Source organism: Leptonychotes weddellii, chromosome 3 (genome assembly GCF_054177405.1).
Source record: "Leptonychotes weddellii isolate Sample4059 chromosome 3, ASM5417740v2, whole genome shotgun sequence".
Taxonomy (NCBI): domain Eukaryota; kingdom Metazoa; phylum Chordata; class Mammalia; order Carnivora; family Phocidae; genus Leptonychotes; species Leptonychotes weddellii.
In genome coordinates, this window is record NC_138371.1 from 47,592,265 (window position 1) to 47,616,279 (window position 24,015).

At 35.6% G+C, this 24,015-nt stretch overlaps 1 protein-coding gene across 4 annotated transcripts in view; it reads right to left on the bottom strand.

Moving 5' to 3' along the window:
• Positions 1-24,015, bottom strand: part of UBE2E3 (ubiquitin conjugating enzyme E2 E3) — an 80,780-nt gene that overhangs the window by 6,010 nt on the left and 50,755 nt on the right. The window lies entirely within an intron of this gene.

Below are 24,015 nucleotides of genomic sequence, written 5' to 3' on the forward strand. Positions count from 1 at the left end.
TGCAAATATTTCAAATTTACAGAAAAACTCCAAGAACAAAGAACACCAGTATAATCTTACCCAGACTTTCCCTGTTAGCATTTTGACCCATTAACTTTTTCATCTTCTCCTTCCCTCCCCCTGCTTTCTCTCTCTGTGTGTGTATACACACACACACACACACCGACACCCACAGTGCTTTTTTCTGAGCCATGTTAAATTAACCTCCAATATAATCAAAATACAGCTACAATTTCAGTGAATATATCAATAAAACACTTTAACCTATAATCTGCAAAATAATGTTAACTGACGCAGTAATGCCTTTTTAAAATTTTAATTTTCATCCAAATGCAGAATCTACTCTTGTGATCATCTATGTTCCATGTCTTCTGTTTCCTTTAATGTGGAATCTTTCCGCCTTTGACTTTTATAACGAATTTCTGAACAATACAGTTATCTTCTTCCCCATCATCTCCTTCTTTTAATAGAATGCTCATCTTTTTGGAGTTATGTTTCCTCATTAGATGCAGACAGTGCATTCCTGGCCAAAATAGTACATAAGTGATGTGTTCTCAGGGTACCAAGATATTCATTCACCTATACCTAATTGGTAATATTAATTTTCATCACTAAAAACTGTCTGATTTTCCTACTGCTTACTTATTATCTTTTCCCTGCAACCAATAAATAACCTTTGGATATACACCTTAAGACCATACAAATATTCTGCTCTTCACCAAATTTCACCCCTAGATTTAACATCCAATTGTGATTCTTGGCTGAACTAATAAACTATACTGTGATGGTGATAAAATCATGATTTTCCAACTTCAGCATTTCCTCCACATTTACCAGCTAGCCCTTGATCCCTCTCTTTTCCCGTTTGTATGAATTTGTGTATTATTTAACTAGATGTCCCAGGATTCCAGCTTTGCAATCAGCCACTTCCTCAAGCTCTGGTTCCTTTTAATCTCACATTTAGGGAATGTTAGAAACCAAAGTCTGAATGCTAGGTGCTATTAAGTCCCAGGTACATTGCGCTGTGCTCAACAATACATATTTCATTTATAAAATCTGAAACGAGAGATAATTCAAATATAATCTAGCTGCACATCCAATACTCCTTAAATTCCCTTCCAATTTACCTACAGACTTCCATTTTTCCCTAACCTTTGCCATCATAAATTATCTTGACTTTCTGAACTAATGTATAATACATATACAGCATTTCTTCTTTAAAAGTGACCACTAGTTTAGAAATGATCTGAATGTTTGATTTAAAATAAGGGTAAACCAGCATTGATAAATCACCCATATTAATCACAACAGGACTTTCAAGTATAGTTAAAATAATTAAACTGTATCTTACTAATTCTGTAAAACAAACTGTGAACTGTAAACATCAGGTAAGTGATGCTATCAATAATCAAATGTGTGCTCTGAAAAAAATAGTTCATACAGAAAGGGTGTAGAAAACTTGATGGTATAATCAAAATGTTTGCAGGATGTTTTAAATACCTATCTTTAAGGCAGGTACATGAACAATAAGATTTCACATTTTGGCCTATTTAGGGAAAAACATTTTTTAAAATAAATACTGTTTTATATGTTTCAAGTATACACAGCAACTGCAGCTAATTACAATAATGGCTCACTGTTCTGTCATCATTTGAGAATCAGGTATATTCCCTAAGTGAATTTTTATTCTAACTAAAAACATAAAATTGAGTACTAATTTTGTAAACAAAAAAGGTTTAACCTGATTCAAGAGCATTTACTCTTCCAAGTTAATTTTTCCCTTGTGACTTAAGGTAATCATTATACAATTAAATTATAATGTCAAAGACTTCTATGGTTTTACTAAAATGTTTCTAAACTATACACGTCACACAGTGGTGGTAGTAATAATAATAACAATGTTAGTTAAGGTTTATTCCATCCTCATTACAAGTCAGGCATTGTTCAAAGCATCACAGTGCATAACTCATTTAATTCTCCTTACAAATCTATGAAGTAGGTACTATTAGTACATTCCTATTTTTAGATGAGGAAACAAAGGTTCAGAGAGTTAAATAACTTTCCATATGTCCCACAGCCACAAAATGACTCAGACAGAACTTGGACAAAGTCTGTGAAACTAGTCTGTATTGTCCTCAATGGTTTGCTATATTTCCTCTTATTAATTTCAGTGCTGCTACATCTAATTTAATCTCCAAATTCTGCTAATCCTTATTTGTATAAGAACCCAAGGGGCGCTGTTATCCAAACAAAACAAAAACCCAAAAACAACTTCCTCAGTGATATTTTTTAATTCTTAGCAGAACTATGCTATCCTTCAGAAGTTGGAGATTATTATATTTTAATGAATTTTAATGAATCACAGAATTTCAGACTGAAAAGAATCTGGGTGAAGCCATCCCCCCACCACGCCCCCGGCCTTTACCTTGAAAAAACCAAGGCACAGAAAGTAAATGATGCGTCTTAAAACCCTCTGCCAGGTGGCAGAAGAACAGGGATTCCTACACCAAATTCGTACTGGTTCTTAAGTTTGCTTTTTTCTCACTTATGTTGTTTTGCCACAGGACAAAGGATATGTTTATTATAGCAGAATATTAAATGTGGCTTTCCTTGTTGTCTTAGGGGAGACTGAGCAAGGCTGAAGCTTATGGTAGTATGATTCCTTTACTGTTCCAAGAATACTGAGCCTAAGGTGAGTGAGGGCTAAAATCCAGCCCTTGTTTTGGCAGCCTTGTTTGGAATAAGGAGCCCTTTTCCTTCTCACAAAGGTGCCATGTGCAAATCAAGACATTCTTGGTGATGGGGGTGGAGGGTGAGATGCTGGATGCAAGAGGTGACTCCATTCAAATTCAAGCAAAGCATTTTCCAGGCTAGCGTCTGACCTGCCACTGAGGCTTCACAGCTGAGTAGAAAATGAGGGATAAATACTAACAATCTCAAGACAGGTGCTATTCATACCTCTTCACTAGTTCGCATTCTCTTTCTCTTACCCAAGCAGTTGCACGTGCCATCCTAGATCATTTGTTATTCCCTCTCTGGTGAATCATGTTCAAAGAATATCACAGTATCATTTCCCCAATCTTTATTAAAAAACAAACCTCTATTACTCTCCCCCTTCCAGGTCCCATCTCAGTGGTCTCTTAGCAGGCTTTTACTCCTCATCACTACACTGAAACAGCATTCATCAACGGTCACCAATGACCTCACCAGTAGACCCAATGCTTATTTCTCAATCTTCATCTTTTTTGACCGGCCCAGCAACATCGGACACAGTTGATCACTTCTTCCTCCTTGATAGAACTCCTCTGTTTTGTTCATAGAGTAACATACTTACTGGTTTTCCTCCTAACTTTTCTGGTCCTTCCTTCTCAACTGCTAAGTGCTGTTCCTTATCTCCCTAACTTATCAATACAGCCAGTCCTTCAGAACTCAGTGCTTGGACCGCTTCCCTGTTCTACTCACATCCACTCTTTTGCTGACCTCATGCGGTTTTACAGCTTCCAAGAGCACCAGTAGGCTCTTAATTCCCAAATCTCTATCTCCAGCCCAGATTTTTTATCTTGAGCTCCAGAACTATACATCTAAATGCTTACTAAACAGTCTTTATTTTGAAATCTAATATTTTGAGCCTAATAATTTTGAAAAGTGCCTCATATTTAACATGTCCCAAAGTAAGTTCCTGAACTCCTACAATCTTCCCTATTTCAGTTATGCCAACTCCATCCTTCTAGTTCATCAGGGCAAAAACAAAGACCTCATTTTTGACAACACTCTATCCCACATCCAGTACCTCGACAAATTCTGTTGATTTTATCTCCAAAACAAACTCAAAATTCTACCACTTCTCCCTACTCCTACCATCTTGACCTTGGTTCAAGACACCAGAATCCTCTCCTGGTTAGTTACAATAGCCTCTCTGCTTCCACCTTTGGCTCTACTCCCACCATGGTAGTCTACTTGCAAATGAAATTAGGCAAAGTGATAGTCAGAAAGTAAGTCAGTTCATGTAAGCCTGGTCAAAACTGTCCAAGGGCTTACCTTCCTATTCTGTGTTCAAGCCAAAGCCTTAGGAGACCTCAATGCACTGTATAATTTGCTGCCACCACCACTACCATCATCCTTACCTGTTCCTCTTTCTTGTTCAACTGGCCATAGCAACCTGTTTCTCCAGCACACAGTGTACACTTCACCTCTGGGCTTCTGCACAGATGTAGCTCTGCCTGGAATGTTTTTCTTCACGACGGCAACGTGGTTCGGGTTCATCACCTTCTGCACGTCTTGACTAAAAAGTCACCTTTTCAGTAAGGCCTTTCCTGGCCACTCTATCTAAAAATGTCACACATGATCTCCACACATTTTATGTATTCCTTTCTATTTTTTTCTCCATGTTATTTTTTACTCTCTAATATATTATATAGTGTACCTATTTATCTTATCGTCAGTCTGTCTCACTAGAATGTAAGCTCCAAGAGGTTGTAAGATACAGACTGGGCTCTTTAACCTACAATGGATTGTGCTTTTTATGCCCTGAAAGTGAGAACTATTTTAATAACTCAAAGCGACTGAAGAGCTGCGGGACCTGCCCAAGGTGAGAAGAAAGGGAGATCTCACAGAGCCAGTTTAATAGCAGGGGAAAGGAAAGGGACAGAAGGGGATGGAAGGGGAAGGGAATGTTTTCTTATATTACCTTCATAAAGGGTTCATTTACTTAATTTACTTCACCAATACAGCAAAAGTAAAATTTATTCCAGTTCTGAGTCAAGTTATGAAAAAGCAGAGACAAAATTAACAGCAGCTTTATTTACTGAAACCTCAATACGCACAAATGCAAAAAAAAAAAAAAAAAATCCATTATTACATTCCATAATTGAGGATGCAATTTTTGGTTTAAATGCTATTAAGAAAATGAGAAGTATAGTTATTCAATTGTTTTTTGCCCTACAAACATACATCTCTCCTTTTAAATACCATGTTTCCTATAAGCTATTGTATGTTCTACACAAAACAACAAAAGTAAAAAGCAGGAAGTTTAGATAGTGACAAACTTAACCTAAAAATCTTCTGTTACTAGCTGCTCTTATTGTTAACCACTGACATAACTTTAAACATTAGCAGCATGAGGACTCATATCTTAGCAAAATCCATTTTCTCATTGCCTGAATATTAATTCAACAATTAAAATTACTGCAAGGGTCATTAACACTATCCTTTTCCAGCACTGGAATGATTCCCAATATAAGGTTTCAAATGCTCAATTTAATAATGGATTCATTTTACAAATAAGCATTTTTTCTTAAACAATGCTTTTATACACACAACTTTTTAGTCCTGTACCAAGCTAAATGCAAAGATTTATACTAAAATTCTATGCTTTTTTTTAACCCTATGGCAAAAAGTCTTACCTTAAAATAAGCTGAACTAGTTTGAAGAGAAAAGGACATAATGACTTAAGACTTTGACATGTCAACTGTGAAAACGGTGGTATAAGGGTTAGGTGTCCCATTTTAAATCATTACAGTGTTAAAATGAATATTCCTATGTATATTGTATATATACAGTGTAGGATGCATTCAAAATGAAAAAAAAAACCACAAAGTTCTTATTGAAGCATGGATTACATAATGGAAGAGCTTGAATTAAGATGCCGTATTAATTTAACTTTGATAGGACTTATCCACCCCTCCCTGAATTTTAATGCACTATGTAGTAATACAAAACCTATTAAAAATACAAATAAAACCAAAAAAAGAACTAAATACAGGGAGAGATACTCTATGTTCATGGGTAAGACGACTCAAGTGTCAAGATGTCAATTCTTCCCAACTTCATCTATAGGCTCAATACAATCCTAGTCAAAATCCCACCAAGTTGTTCTGTGGATATCAGCAAACTGATTATAAAGTTTATATGGAGAGGCAAAAGAACAGCTGACACAATACTGAAGGAGAACCAAGTCAGACACTACCCAACTTCAAGACTTAGTACAAAAGCAACAGTAATCAAGTCAGTGTGGTATTGACAAAAGAAGAGAAAAACAGATCAATGGAACAGAACAGAGAGCCCAGAAATAGACCCACATAGATAAAGTCAAGTGACCTTTGACAAAAGAGCAAAGGAAACAGGATGGAGCAAAGATAAAGACAGTCTTCTCAAAAAATGGTGCTGAACAACTGGACATCCTCACGTAAAAAAATAAAACTTAGACACAGACCTTATACCTTTCACAAACATTAACTCAAAATGGGTCACAGAACTACTATAGAATGCAAAACTATAAAACTCCTAGAAGAGAACACAGGAAAAAAAAAAAAAAAAAGAAGAGAACACAGGAAAAAACCTACGTGATTTTGGGTATGGCAGTAACTTTTTAGATAAAACAGCAAAGACACAACCCATGAAAAAAATTGGTAAGCTGGACTACATTAAAATTAAAATCTTCTGCTCTGTAAAAGACAATGTCAAGAGAATGAAAGAGAAGTCACTGTAACTATCCCAGCTTCACAGATGAGAAAACCCAGGCTCACAGCAGCTAAGCAGCTTCCCCCGCTAAAGTCTTCTGGCTTGTAGTAGGAAGGCAGTCACAGTGAGTCTATCTAGAGAGAATATAAACTTAACCACATCTCTATTTCTTTCCAAACTTTAGGCAATTTGTTTTAAGTAAACAGGTGCTATTCCTGAGTGCTTTGGAAACAGTCATATTTCTCTAGTTTGGAGGAATTAGAAGTTCACAACTTATTAGGGAGAGATACAAGACAATAGGAGAGGGGAGATGGCTTAGGAAACAATACAAGGAATAATTCTACTAACTAAAAAGAGATACCTAGCTATCTGCTAGCAGATCACAATGATCTTACCTTCCTATTCCCCTCCCCCCAGAATGACCTCTTTCCAGTAAATACAAGACCTGTGAAGTCTGGTGAAAAATGATGGTATTTATTGGGGCGCCTGGGTGGCTCAGTCATTAAGCGTCTGCCCTCAGCTCAGGTCATGATCCCAGGGTCCTGGGATCGAGCCCCACATCGGGCTCCCTGCTCCGTGGGAAGCCTGCTTCTCCCTCTCTCACTCCCCCTGGTTGTGTTCCCTCTCTCGCTGTGTCTCTCTCTCTCTGTCAAACAAATAAATAACTCTTAAAAAAAAAAAGATGGTATTTATTGCTTATTAATTCATACTGTACCTCGTGGGGCATATGAATTCACTCTGAATCTGAAAAATGTATTTGAGCTTTTATAATATGAAAAGTACAGTAGATTCAATGGAAAAAATAGAAATAAATAATATTCATTCACTAAAGATTTAAGTGTCTACTATTTTATGCTGGGCACCTATGCTGGAAACTAAAGATGTAACGGCCATTGCCTTCAGGGAGATTACCATCTAGTTGGGGATATAAATATTAATCAAATATAAATGCACACACAAAAAAAGTGAAATAGAAAATTTGCTACAAAGGAGGGTTATACCTTGCTCAGTGCCAGGGGAATGTGACCTAGTTAAGAAGATCAGGGAAGTTTCACAAAGGAAGCAATGCTTGAGAAAACACCCAATGGGAGTTAACTAAGAGAAGGTAAAAGGAAGAGCGGGACAAGACTGAATAGCATATGCAAATGCCCTGAGGCAGTAAGGAGCAAGGTGGAGTAGCAGGGACTAGAAATAAGGCCAATGTGGCAGGAACAAAGAGAACAAAGGGAGAGTGCAGTAAGAGATAACAAAAGAGGGAAGTAGTAATGAATGTCCATGCAGGACCTTGTCAGGCTATACAGATATCTGGCTTCATCCTAAAAGCAACAGAAAGTCAGTAAATAATTTAAGCATTGGGGGGGGGGTCATACAATATTTACATTTTGAAAGCTTCCTCAGATTGCTATGTGGAGAATGGTCTGGAAGAGGACCAGAGGGGCTGTGGGTGGACTTCTGTGGTAATCCAGGTGAAGATGGTAGGCTAGACTAAGGCCATATTAGAGACAAACAGAAGAGGATGGATTTGAGAGGGACTGAGGAGGTAAAAATCAACTAAAGTTATGTTTTTGCAATATGGGACATGAGAAGGGGTTATCAAGAATAGCTCACAGGGGCGCCTGGGTGGCTCAGTTGGTTAAGCGACTGCCTTCGGCTCAGGTCATGATCCTGGAGTCCTGGGATCGAGTCCCGCATCGGGCTCCTTGCTCAGCGGGGAGTCTGCTTCTCCCTCTGACCCTCCCCCCTCTCATGTGCTCTCTCTCTCAGTCTCTCTCTCTCTCAAATAAATAAATAAAATCTTAAAAAAAAAAAAAAGAATAGCTCACAATTTTCTGGAATATACAACTGAGACTGATATAGATGCCATTTACTAAGATAGGGACACTGAAAAAGGAGCTGATTTTGGACATATTGGGATTAAGATGTCTTAGAGATATACAAGAAATAGATATATCAAGGAGATATATATTGACAACTCAGGAGTTGGAGCCCGGGCTGTACATATGTATTTGTGAAACCTTGGTACTTAGATGGGAATGAAGGTCCTGCAGGTGGGATGAGCCAGACTGAGATAAGGGACCCCTGGGATGACAGAATCATATAGAAGTCATGAAAAGGCAGACCTGTAACAAGTGTGTAAGAGAAGGACGAAGAAAGTAAATGGAAGCAAAGCAGAGGAGAGATTAATTACATGAAGAGAGATACATAGAAGCTGGGTTTGAAAAGGATGTTAGAAAAAGTAGGGAAGACTTCACCTGGTAAAGATACAGGGATCATACCAACTCGCAGTGAGGAAAATTGAAAAGTAATCTAGAAAGATCTCCAAGACGTATGTTAAATTAAAAAAAAAAAAAAGGAAGGCATAGAGCAGTGGATATCCATGCTTCTATTACAGTATGAACTACAAAAGCTATCTGCATGTGTATGCTGTAAGAATGGACTCTTTCTGGGAAGATAAACAAGAAAATGCTAATAGTGGTTTCCTCTAAGAAGGATCTGATGCTTTGGGATAGAAAGGAACCTACTTTTCACTGTATTTTCTTTTCTATTCTGAATTACTTACTTGTCCAGAAAGGTTTTTTGTTGTTGTTGTTGTTTTAGCTTCTTTCTTAAACAAATAAGGGGGAAAAAATCCCAGTGAGTTTTATATCACTGAAGCACTAATAAGATTACAGAAGAAAATGTAAACCATAAAGGATTTTAAATATGCAGAGTGAATTTATATATTTTGTTATCCCCAATGCTAGAACTGGAGAATTCTGGCGCCAGAGATTCCTTAATTCTGAAATAACATAGATTTAAGAAGAGCTTTTAGATATTTTGGCTAGAACTACTTAGACTTTCTTAGGTACCTTCCTCTACTTCATTCTTTACACACTGTAAAATTAAGGGCTCATCCAAAATTCAAGCCATTTTGCCAATATACTGTAAATCTGTATCACAAATCAAGCACATTTGACAGGATCACCTCATTTTTAGTTTCCACCTTATACTTTAAGACAGACTATGGGTAAAATACAACTAACAAGCTGATATATATGCCTAGACTCTAGCTTATTGTGAAGTTTAAACTAGACTCTAAAAGTACCTGTTTGTTCACTAGTTTTTCTATACGTTTTGGTTTGACACTTGATATGAGGGCCAAGTATGCAAACACGTACTTCTACCAGGAGATGTTTGTATTGTGAGCTGCAATTCTGTTCAAACCTTAATAATGTCCACACAGAATGCCTGACATGAAAAGGAGTTTCAAAATTCAATACATCTATTTCCTGCTTATGTTCTGCTTTACAGAAGATCTTTTTCCTCAGTGGATAATGTAATTATAAAGCTTAATAATATAGGTAGTGCATATAGAAATAAAATAGTGAGGTACTCCCAAGACTCAGTGTTAATGATTCATTCTTGTAACATTTACTGAGTACCCACTATGTGTTGGGCACTGTTAGGTACTGAAAATAGAGTGATGAACAGAACAGATATGATGTCTGCCCTCACAGAGAATATGCAAATAGTGAACAACACAAAATTATTAATATGAAATAACACTGGATAAACGCAAAGTCACTTACATAAGCAGAATACCTACCAAAAAGAGTACAGGAAAACAGTACTTAACATATTGATCCTTTGGTTTTTGGTCCTAACTCATCGAAGGCATGGGCTCTATACTCCCATCAGTTAACACTGGTTCACTCAAGTAGTAAGGGGAAAGGGAGGGAAGGAATACTGTGGAGAAAACTTCAGGTGATTTTAATACACAACCCCCTTAAGAACTACTAATTTCACTGATGCATTACTACATCTAAAACCACAGATCACAACCCTGGCTGCCCACAGAGCTTTAAAAATTACTGATTCCTAAGCCCTACCTAGAAGATTCTGATTTACTCAGCAGAGGTGTGATCCAAGCTTAGAGAGGTTTGAGGTTTAAAAACTCTCGGGTACAGTCGAGATTCAAAACAACTGGGGGGAAAGAAGAGATCTGACATGCAAGAAGAATGGGGAATGACAGAATGGAAACATGAGAAAATATTCCAATTCTCAGATATGACATAACTACCTGGGCTCTGTAACTGTTACTCCTACTGGGCAGACAGATGTAAGAGACTGTAATAACTTTATGCCAAAACTCATTATCATCTTTGGATTATAGTGAATGTACTAAGGTAATGCTGCTCTGTTGCACTCAGCCAGGTGCATGCCAGCCTTACTGGGCAACTTCCCTATCACCATCTCAAAAAGCTGCGATGATACAACCAGCAGAATACAACTTTTTTCAAAACACTGGTCAAATGAGGAAAGGTCTCAAAAATATTCTTACTCACATAATCACAAGTAATTTTGCGTGTAATGTTTGTCATTAGAAAGTAAAATGCTGTTATCACAGTTGAAGATCCTTGCTCTTTCTGCTCTATGCTTTCTTTCCATTTCCCTCCCTTTCTGCTACAAAGCAGAAACAGACTTAAAAGCATAAACACAAATTAATTCTCACTTTCTATTCAACATTTAGAAAATTCTGCATAATGGGAAAATATATTAATTATATATAATATATAATTATTAAGTCTAGAATATGCACCAGTAACATGACCAGTTACTATTATGACCATTATGCAGAATTGAACAGTTTGAGGCCTATAACTGCCATTCAAGGACTTAAGTAATACCTTACCACATCTAAAAGAATATAAAAAAGCAAAGATTCACTAAGAAGATCAAGAATATATTAGTCTATGTGACATAAAACAGTTTTATTGGTATGACAGTGGTATACTGAGACTGGGTCAGAAATTTGAAATTACAAAAGCAGTCGCTATACATTAAGCTAAAACCAAATACTCCTTAGGACAAGCCTTAGAGAAAACATAACCTGCTACTAATATAAAACCAATTCTCTATCATCTCCAGCATTGTGTTACACCTTGAAAGATCCTTTTGTCCACTTTCATCCCGTATTACCTGGGCTTTCCCTGAAGTTCAGTCTTTAGCTCCCCACTTTTTGCTGTATGTAATGCCACAGATATCATTACCCATACTATGTATCTTTATTGCTTAGAAATATCCTATTTCATATAAACTACACATAGAGTTTCTAAATCTTCAGTTGTAGCATTATATATTTGCATTTCTCACTTGGCTTCTTCTAGTACTACTTACTAAACATTGTACTTGACTGTTCAATTGTCACCTGAAACTCCACAAAGTCAAAACAAACCTGGCCCTCCTGGCCCTTCTAAAGTCCAACAATTACAGTTCTTGATGGCAAAAGTGTGAGAGGGACAATCATGCTTATACACTACCGGTGGGAGGAGAAAGAAGCATAACATTTTAAAGGTTCCTTAGCCACATGTGTAAAACCCATTTGATAAGTAATCCCACCCCCTAGGAAACTGTCCTAAGAGAATAAATACAGACGTGGATAAAGATTTTTCTATAAGGAGACTGAAAGCAATATAACCAGTAACGAGACTCAAAATAACTTCAATGTCCAACAAAAAGGTAATAGTTAAATCATTTCTGATTTTCAACGAACTATGATGTAGCCACGAAAACTCAAGTTTTTGAAGGCTATTTAATGGTGTGGAAAAAATATGATGGATTAAGGTGAGAAAGGTCACAAAACTGTATACCAGTAGTAATCTAAATGTGTAAAATATGTATACGGATAAAAACATCAACAGTGGTTATATCTACAGTAAACTCAGTTGATTTTCTTATGTATTTTTTTTGCCTTTGTGTCTTACCAAATGTTTACGATAATTATACTTTTATAATCAGAAAATGAAAGTATTTTTTTTAAATGGCACCTTCATTTATCATTCCAGTTGTGCAGACACAAAACTTTAGTTTTAAGCCTCCTTCCTCACGAGGCCCTGTATCCAATCATTCAGGAAGTCCTTTTGTGCCATCTTTCTTATATCCTAAGAATGGCAGTAGCAAACAACTATACTGGAAAGGCATGGAAGTCCTTCAGAATCCTTGCAAAAATTCCTCAAGTTTCTGTTCATGTCATTTCTTCTATCTCCCCAATCACTCCTACTTTTTTCAATACTCTTTATCTGAATTCATTAACAAACAGAAGGCCTTCCATAACGCTGCAAGACTCTTCCCTCTTTTTCAACTTCTCTAGTACACACAGCTGTTTGGCTTTTTGGTTAGGACACACTGCTGAAGGCCAACTAGAAGAAGAGCAAGGTGGTGTGAGGTCAAGGCAAAAAACATGAAACATGTAAACAACCCCTGAAGGCACAGAATAGTAACATGTTTCAAAATAACAGCCTTGAGTTAACAAGAAAAGTTATTGAGTGATGTTCAGCACATATTCTGTTTCCTAATACAGGCAAACATTAATTTTCAAACATCTGTAAAACTTCAAAAGCGCTTGAAAATCAATGTGTTAGACCAAGGAGACATGACAACCAAATTCAATGTGGTATCCTTGAATAGATCCTGGAATCAAAAACGGGTATTAGTGAAAAACTGGTAATATATGAATAAAGCTTAGAGTTAAGCTAATAGTAACTTATCAATATTAATTTCTAATCATCTAATATTAGTTTTGACAAATGTAACAGAAGGCTTCAAAAAGGCTTTCTCATTTACAATTGCTGTCTATTGCCTAAGGGATAGGCATCCGTAGAGTACTAAGTCAACAGTACTAAGGAATACTGAGATGACCCTCCACTTTGTGATGGTAGGGAGGAATTCTTCTCACATTCCAGTGCTCTCCTGGACCACACGCCTCATGTCCAAGGCCTGGTTTTCATTCAGTTCACTGAGTGAACGCATCAGCCATGAATAATTCTATTTGACAACACCTTATCACAATTTGCAGTATTAAGAATCTTTATGTTTTACAACATTCACAGAAAACTCTGACATCCATTTTAACAATTAGTTTGGAGCTATACCGATCATTTATATTAAAATACTTCATACTAAGCTTCTATTTCCTGTTCAATGCCCCTATGAGGAGAGGTAAAGGTTTTGTCTCATAGCTATTTGACACCCTATATGAAGACCGAGATCTACTTAAAAGGGTAAAAAACAAACAACGGTGAATCTTAGAGGCACTATTCTTTCTTGCACTTCTTTAGAGAAAAGAAAATATGCTGAAGCATCAGAAGGAAACTGTTAAGAGTCTACTTATGAAAATTCAAGTCTTCCGCTCTTGTAAGGTGAAGAGTATTTCTTTTACTGCACAGTCCAACTCTTTTGATCAACTTAACAATATGACAGTAAGGAGAATGGTTTTACAAAAATCCCAGGAAGTATTTTGTTAAATGACATTTAAACCATGATTATTTTGAATATTATGGCTGCTGCAGTGATTTCCTCTGTCATCAGACTAAACAGTTTTTCCAATATTTTTAACCTATGATCTACCTAAAAGCTCTAGTGATTACCTACCCTCATCCTTTTTGTTACACCTTTCACTAAATAGAGATTACATTTTATTCTAACCTTAAAAGTTTAGATGTTACAGCATTTTTATATGTCCCAAAGCAGTTAGTATAATGCTTTCCACATAACACTCAATAAGTGCTTGCTGACTAAATAAATGTCAAACATTATAAAAGGCATGATGATGGCACAAGATTGATTCTTAATAAAAATTGTTCTGTCTTACCCACCCATTTTTTACTTTATGTATACCAGCAACCAGGTACTGTAGACTATGGTAGGGATAAAGAAGATGCCACCTAACTAAATTTATAGATATGAAAATGTTAAATGCAATACTGTATAACAGGTGCAGAACTAGACATAGTTCAATGACACATGGAAGGACGAAGGAGGACGTATCAACTCTGTTTAACTGGGTATAAGAGGAAGCTCTATGCATGCCGGAATACATGGCAATCCTCCATTTTCCCCGTAAAAAAAGAAAAAAAAAATCCCAACCCCCATTTAAGTGTATGATTTTTGGAATGCCAAGGAAACACTTAAAATAACTAGTTCAGCTACAGATATTTAAAATCACCCAATATAATAATAAATTAACTTGCAAATAATGCTTTCCTCCACTGTTTAAAATTTTATTCAACTCCTTGAGATTAGTGTCATTATCATCACTTGAATCCTTTTTCAGAGTACATTATCTTCACTTCTAAGTTATTGAGATGCAGCACTTTTTGACTGTGTAATTGATGTCGTTATCAAAAGTTTTATCAGCCAGAAGTATCATTTGTACAATGTTAAGATCAATGTTTTTTTCCATTCAACATAGAAGTATAGTCATTATATACTTAATATAACCATTTATTATATTCTTTTAAATGTTTTAATCAGCTTTGTTGAGGTATAATTTATTTATAATAAAATTCACCATTTTGAAGTAAATAATTTGATGGGTTCTGACAAATATATACGATTTTACAGCATTGCCACAATGCTGTAAAGAGCCACAAGAGCTCCCTGGTGTTCCTTTGAAATTAATCTCCTCTCTCCACCCTTGGCTCCTGGGAACTACTGATCTACTTCTGCCACTATAGTTTTGTCTGTTCTAGAATGTCCTATCACTAGCAGCGTATAGTATGTAGAATTTTGTAACTGAGTTCATTCATTTAGCATAATCCCTTTACACTCATCCATGTTGTGGTGTGTATCAGTTCATTCAATCACACAGGTATGTCACAATTTGTTTATTCATCCACCCAATTAGTAGACACTGGTAGACTGCTTTCAACTTTTGGCTATTAGGACTATACAACCGCTATGAATATTGAAGCACATATTTGTGAAAGTATGCTTTCATTTCTCTTAAGTAAATACCTCTAAGTGATATTACTGAGTGTATTAGCTTCCTAAGGCTACTACAACAAAGTATCACAATATCGATGGCTTAAAACAAATGAAATGTATTCCTTTACAAGTGTGTAGGCTAGAAGTGTGAGGTCAAGATGTAAGGTAGAGAGCCAAGCTCTCTTGAAGCCTCTGGGAATGAATCTGTTCTGTCTTTTTCTTAGCTTCTCATACAGTACTGTCTGGTACTGGCAGCCCTTGGTTTTAAACTGCGTAACTCCAACCTCTGTTTCCATCCTCATATGGCATTTTCCTTTTATGTCTCTGTCTGCATGTGGCCATCTCTCCTTTCTGTGTCTTCTTAAGAACACAAGTCATACTGGATTAAGAACTCCCTACTCCAATATGACCTTATTTTATAAGCTGCAATGACCCTATTTCCAAAAAAGGTCATATTCTGAGGTACTGAGGGGTAGACCTTAAATATACCCTTTTGGGGCGACACAACTCAACCACCTGTACTGGGTCATATGGTAAGTGCGTATTTATAACAACAAAATGCCAACCTATTATTCAAAGGGATGATACCATTTTGCCTTTTCAAAAGCTATGTGTGGCAACTTCACATCTTCCCAAACCCTTGGTATGATCTGTTTTTTGTTTTCTTTTTAAAATGTTAAAGTCCATGTAGTGTAGTTGTATATACTCACTGTGGTTTTAATTTGCATTTCCTTCATGACTAATGATTTATAAAGCTTTGTAGGTGACATGTCTATTCTATCTTTTGCCCATTTTGGATTTATTTTTCTCACAATTAAGATGTAAGAATTCTGTGAACGTTCTGGATACAAGTCTTTTATCTGATACAGGTTTTGCAATATTTTCTCCCTGTCTGTAACTTGACTTTTCATTTTCTCAACAGAGTCTTCTATTTTCATGAGATCAATTTACCCATTTTTTTTTCCTTTCCTTTTTTTTTTTTTTTTGGTATCCTAAGAAATCTTTGCTCTAAGGTCATGAAACTTTCTCATATGTTTTATTCTTGAAGTTTTATCACGTTAGCTTCTACATGTAGATCTATGACCCACTGAGTTAATTTCTGTGTATGATGAGAGGCAAAGGTCAAAGCTCATAATTCTACAAATAGATTTCAGTTATTCTAGCACCAACTGTTGAAATCCTTTTCCTACTGAATTACTTTGGCAATTCTGTAGAAAGTCAACTGACTATTTATGTGTAGATCTATTTTGGGGCTCTCTATTCTGTTCCACTGATCTATATGTCTATCCTCCTGCCAATACCACACTATCTTGATTACTGTAGCTTTATATGATATGTCTTAAAATCAAGTAGTGCGAGTCCTCCTATTTTTATATTTTCAAAAATTAGAATGTCCAAAATGGTGCCAGACACGATCCAGCCCCTCCATCCTGTCCATTTCAATTAAAAAATTGTTATTTTAGGGGTACCTGAGTGGCTCAGTCAGTTAAGCATCAGACTCTTGATTTCGGTTCAGGTCATGATCTCAGGGTCCTGGGATCGAGCCCCATGTCAGGCTCTGAGCTTTTCAGGGAGTCGGCTTGGGGGTTTCTCTCTCCCTCTCCCTTTGCCCCTCCCCCTGCTCACCCTCTCTAAAATAAATAAATAAATCTAAAAAATTCTGCTATTTCAAAAATGCCACTCAAGAAGATGAGAAATATATCTCTGCTGTTTAAAGAATGTACTGTATTGACTTCACCTGCCACACTGGAGGCTTCCTTTAACATATACCAAGAGCTCAATTTCACATAAAATCAATCTTGAACCCTAAGACAGCAGACTACTGAAAGAGCAAAAGAATGCATTACAAACTTATATGGCCTATTATGTAACCCTCTTCCCGCCTCCATGGCAAGAACCCTGAGAATGTATGGAGTAAGATTTGTATTAGGATTAATCATTATTTAAAAACTAATTCATACTCTTTAAAAACATATTTAAAAAACTCAATAAAATAATTCTTGTATATGAAAAAGAAAAGTCGTTATACAGACTGACACAATGCCCAAAATACCTCAGAAAAAGGGATATTATATATATCTATATCACTATATATCCATCTTTATATACTCATATATATCTATATCTATCTACATACCTATCTGCATATTATTTCCATATATATCCCTGCCTTATACAAATCACAGAATAACAGGTACCTCAGAAATTTTTTAAAGATTTCACTTTTCACTACTGAAAATGCTGTTCCTTAAAGAGAATGCATACAAACACTGAAACAAAACAGTTGTTTTCCTATAATACACACAAATTAATAATTATGAATACTAACTCTAAAGTACTTAAGTAACTTGAATAGTTTATGATTTTTATATTATAGATATTATGTAGCTTTTCTAAATGAGATTTTGCCATTTACCTAAGTAGAATTTATCTACCTAAAATAATCTAAATACTAGTGCTTTACCTTTCTTAAATTACAAGTGTCAAAATTTCTTCCCTATGTTATCACATATCCTTTAAAAATGTTAACATTAGAAAAATTTACATGACAATGATAAAGTTGTGTTTAAATGCAAATCTCATTTTTTCTAATACTCAAGCCATTTTACCTACTGAAAGCCACATTTTGTTCTTTTCAATACCTGTTCTGAAACATCAATATAAATAAAAATGAAGTGCAACTGATATACATACTATAATTGAGTGGGGCATAAAATAATACTGCAACATGATAGTTGGAGCAAATTTCGGACAGTGGTTGATAAACCTAAAATTACTTCAAATGTCTGCTCATAAATTTCAGTGATTCTGAATCATAGCTGGGAATAAGGAAGCAGGTTTAAAAATTCTATTTTTTCAGTCTCATTTTCTTTGTGTGTCCAAAGTTTGATGATACACTTAAATTTTCTTTTATTTTTCAAACTTAATTTTTTCTTATTTAGAAAAATACCAGCTTAAAAAAAAACCTTTAGAGTTAACAAAAAAAATGTACAAACGAGAAAGTGCTAAAATACAAAGAACATATTCAAAAACACAGAATGATTCGCTCTAATATTTTTTGAAACTTCATTATTTCATCCACATTATCTACACTACAGAGATTCCCTTTGATAGAGGCCATATGAATAAATTAGCCAAATGGTTTTTCTGTAGTCTCTATATATGCAAGAATAATACACATTTTTATCAGACAGCAGAAGCTGACTCTCCAGAAAAATAAATGCCACCACTTAAATATTAATGTTGAATATGTATTATTTCATACAATTGCTACTAGATGAATAAGTAAGGCCAAGTTCTATTTTTCTTTTCCTTTGAAATAATATTACTTTCATAAGATATTACTTCAACATAAAGCTTCATTTTGTCAGAGACGTCTCCCAACAAAAGCTGGGCATAGAATCTGCTCAAAGTAGCAATGGAGGTTTCTGTTTCTTCAGAGAATAAAAACCTTAGAAGAGTGATTATTGGCAGTTTTGGTTTCCAGGTTTGGCTAATGGAGTACCTCCCTGACAAAGGTTGCCCATTGCAGAAAATAACTTCTGGATGATAAGAACAGGTTACATGGCACTTCCAAATTGGCATTTGTGGGCCTGGCTAACTTTGAGTTAGACTGAAACAACAGTATTTAAAAAGTCATTAGTCTGGAACCATTTAAATCAGGGAAGAAGCTGACCAGAGTTAAACTGTTCCACAGCCCCTGTGTTACATGAGAAGGCATTAAGATACTATTAGGATTTAAGTAGGCATGGTAAAATTTCAAAACAATCATAAGAAAACTGAAATAATGTTTATCTTCCAAAATGTATGTAGAAAAAATATGAAATAAAAAAAACAACTAATAAACAAGTAAAAAGTCTTCAAATTTATAAAGGGAGGAAGAAAAAGTACAAGAAAGGGGGACGAGGTAGTAAGACAGAGACAGAAAAGATAAAGTACTAAGTAGATGGCAGAAACAAGCCCCAACCACAATAAATATAAAATAGATCACTTTTCAGAGACTTGTCAAACTGAATGCACAGACACACACACACGCATATACACACAGTAATAAGTATTTTTAAAAGACAAAAATCAAAAGCCATGTTTAATACTGAGGCGTATCATTTTTAACTTGCTTTACCTAATAAAATAACCTCAAGATACAGGAAAGATTAGACAATATAATCCCACACTTCCTGTTTTGTTTTTGGTAAGTCAAGTAGGGGAAAAAAATGAAAATATAAAATATTTGAACCACACAGTTAATACAATGGAGACATACAGAGCTTTATGTAACAGAGACATATAGAACCTTATACACCTAACAATTAGAGAAGACACACTTTTCTCAAACATACTAACAATACTTATAAAATCCAAACATGTATTAAGGCAAAAAGAAAATTTCATCAAATATTTAAAATCACCACAAAAGCAGTAATTACAGATAAAGTTATAGCTTAGAGGCTTAAAGTAAAAAAGCTGAAGATCACCAAGCTAAACGCCCAACCTAAAAAACTACAAAAAGAACAACAGTATAAAGTTACAATAAATAAGAAAGGAAGTTACAGAGGTAAGAGTATAAATTAGTGAAACAGAACACAAACACAGAATACAGAATCAAGAAAGATTAAGGTTTTTTTCCTTTTTTTGTAAAATATATAAACCTCTGACAAGACTGAATGAGAGAAGGCACAAACAGACATGAATAAATCTTAGACAAATGATCCTATTCTTAGAAAAATGTTAAGTTATTAAAAGGAAAGGACTATGAGAATACTACTATAATCAAAAAAGTAATGGATTGGTAGTTATTCTTTATGTTTTCCCTAAATCAAACCACCTCAAATGCAAAACTTCCAGGTCCAAGTATTATTTTACAGAAGAGTTCTAACAAATTTTAAGCAATAGATCATTCTAATTCCCAGAAAATTTCTTCTGAGACCAATATAAACTTGGTATTAAAAGAAGGCTTTAAAAGTACAATTCAAAAAGAGTTAAAAACTAATCTCATTAATGAACACAGATGCAAACTCTTAATAACAAACCATATCCAAGAGTGTTTTTATTAAAAAGGATAATATACAGGGTGCCTGGGTGGCTCAGTCGGTTAAGCATCTGCCTTCAGCACAGGTCATGATCTTGGGGTCCTGGGATCAAGTACCGCATTGGGCTCCCTGCTCAGTGGGGAGTCTGCTTCTCTCTCTGCCCCTCCCCCTGCTCATGTTCTCTCTCTCTCTAATACATAAATAATAACATAAATTTAAAAAAGGATAGTATACCATAACCAAATTGTGATGCAAGTTAGTTTGACATTAGAAAAATATACAAACAAAAAAGAAAAGAAAAATATGTAAACATTATTTCTCACATTAACAAAGGAAAACCATGCTTACTCCTTGACAGCAGATAAACATTTGATAAAATTTAATAACCAATAAATATTTTACATAAGAACATCATTAACAAAAACAACCAAAATATTTTCTTAGAAAATTAGGAAAAAAAAGGTGGGGAGGGGGACTTTCATTAACCGATAAAGACCCATAAGAAACATCACATTCAAAGATGAAAATGTGTTTCATTCTTGTTTAAAAACTGGAACAAGACAGGAAGCACACTTATGACCTTGTAGACCTGAACATTACAGTAAGAAAAAGAATGAAACGAAAAGGGAGGGCTTCAAAAAAATAAAACTGTCATTCACAGACAGGTAACATGATTGTTAGAAAGCTCAAATATATATATAAGCAAATTATTAGATCAGTAAGAGTTTAGGTAAGGGTGCTACATATGGATACAATGACAACAGAAAAAAAATCAATTTCTATACAGCATAATGGAAACTGAAATTTTTAGCTGATGTAATTTATAATACCATCAAAAATATTAAACACCTAGGAATAAATTAACAAAACATATGCGATGCTTAAACAATTTTTAACTATATTCAAAGAAATCCTAAATTAATGGGGTGATGTACTATGTTCATGTACAATGAGAGTCAACATTTTTAAGAATTTTACTTCTCCCTAATTTGATAAGCAAATTTAACAAAATTTTAATCAAAACTACAAAAAGAAATTTTCAAGGATTTGATAAGCTGAATCTCAAATTATATGGATGAGTCAAGCAGCTTGATGGGAGATGTGGATTCCTGTCCTACCAGACATCAAGACTCATTAGAATTATGGTAATTAAAACAGTATAATGTAATATTTGTGCAGGACAGACAACTTGATCGATAAAACGGAAGAACCCAACAGAGAAACACATAAATACACAACCATGAAATGACAGAGGTGGCACTCCAGGCACTGGAAAGGCTATTCAATAAAACATACAAAAACAGTCATTTATATGAGGAAAATGCAATTGGACCCCTAACTTACACTGTCCAAAGAATCAATTCCTGATAGACTTAAAATAAATATGAGGAGCAAACCTGCAGTAAGATATTGATATTATTTTCAAGTCCTTATAGCTGTTAAACAGTTCTTAACCATGACATAAAAAAAAAAGGGCTAACTATACAAGAGACCGATACAACAAAATGCAGAAATAAAAGCTGAAATGGAAGATAAACATAAAAAGATGTCTGACCTCATTATCATTCAGGAAAATGCAAAACTAAACCATGACAAGATACCATTTTTACATACACGGATTAGGAAAAAAATCAAAAGGTCAGTGTTGAGCATACAGAGCAAACTGCCAATGGGACTGTACAATGATGCATCAGCAATTTAGCATTATGTTGCATGGATGAACATGTACATACCCTGTGACCTCCCCCCCGACCTATTCCATTCCTAGATATACAACTAAAAAATCTACTCACATATACAAAAACACATGTTAAATTGCTCATGACAAAATAAACATAGAAGACCCATATTCCCTACTGCAGTAGACTATATCAAGGTATATTCACATAATAAAATGGTATGCAGCAGTAAAATTTAATGAACTATAGCTACATGCCCTGATTCAAATCTTGAAACAAGATCTAAGAGAAAAAGAAGTTTCACCTCAAGGTGGCAATGTAGGAGGATTCTGAAGTCACTTCCTCCCATGGACACACTGAATCTACAGCTAGCTACATATGGAACAATTCCCTGTGAAAGAAACCTAAAGACCAGTGGAGTTACTCCTTACATTATGTGAACAAGAAAAAACCCACATTGCTATGGGCAGAAGAGCCTGAGACATGATCTGACCACACCCCTGGTGTGGGGACCCAGGTCAAGAGGGAGTTTCTCCCTGAGAAACAAAGGGTTGCTTCTCTCTAAAGAGCAAAGGTTTGACCCTATATCTGGCACCACAACATTTAAGACCTGCACCTAAGGACGGGCCCACAAAACATCAGCTTTGAAAGCCAACAGGGCATATGTCCACAATATCCACAAGGCTAACACAAACTGAGAACCAGGTCTTAACGGGCTCACCCATATTCATGGAAGCTATACTACAGGACCCAGAGCAGAAGCAACTGATTGAAATACCCAGTCCCTCCATTCAAGAGGCCTAAGCACTTATTTTAAAAGCTTCTACCTAAGGGGTAGGCATCTAATTTAACACGTATCTAGGAGCCTACTGAAATACCCTCTAAAAAGCCACAAAGGCAGCAGGCATCATCTTCACTGTCTCCCTTTACTTCACTCTAAGTCATTGGTATCTCCTAGAAAGAGCTTATGAACAAGTCTGGCACCCCCTTGACAGCCCAGCTCTGATAGCCAGCAGGGCTTGTGTTGACAGGTCCAACAGATGGCAGCAAACAAAGAAACAGTTCTTAATTGGCTATCACCCCAGGGCTCAGTACAGAGAGAGCAGAGAGAACACCCATCTCCCAGTTGTTCTCTAAAAGAGGTATAACAGCATACTTTAAAAGATACTACCTAAAAGCTCAGCTTCTAATCAGCCTGAATCTATGTGCTGACTGAGATCCTCCCATCTGAACACTGACAAATGTTAACATACCCTGAATTACTGGGAGCACCTAAGAATAAAGGAGACAATCACAAGGTTTGAAAGACAATTAAGAGCTGGGGCAAGGTTTAACAATGAGAGTTCATCTAAACTAGGCCACTCCTTTAAAACTGGGAGAGGTGGCATTTTATCTAATGTATAAAAACCAACACAGAGAGTCAAGGAAAATGAAGAAACCGAGGAATCTATTTCAAATGAAGGAAGATAAAACCTCAGAAAGAGACCTTAATGAAACAGAAATAAGTGATTTACTTAATAAAAAGTTCAAAATAGCAGTCATAAAGATACTCACTGAGGTCAAGAGAATAATACATAAAGAGAGTGAGCCTTTCAACAAAGATAGAAAATATAAGAAAATACTAAAGAGTAATCACAGAGCTGAAGAATACAATAACTGAAAAATACAACAGAGGGCTTCAACAACAGACTAAATGAAGTAAAAGAAAGGCTCAGTGACCTTAAAGACAAGGCAGTGGGACTCACCCAATCAGAGCAGCCACACACATTTAAAAAAAAAAAAAAAGACTAAAAGAAAAAAAAGTAGAGATAGCTTAAGGGACTTACTGGACAACATCAAGTGGACTAACATTTGCATTATAGGGTTCCCAGAAAGAGAAGAGAGAAATAAAGGCGCAGCAAATTTTTTGAAGAAATAATGGGTGAAAACTTCACTAACCTGGAGGAGGAAACAGATATCCAGATCCAGGAAGCCCAGAGAGACACAAATAAGAGGACTCCAAAGAGACCCACATCAAGACACATTATAATTAAAATGTCAAAAGTAAAAGACAAGGAAAGGATCTTAAAAGCAGTACGAGAAAGACAACTTGTAACATACCC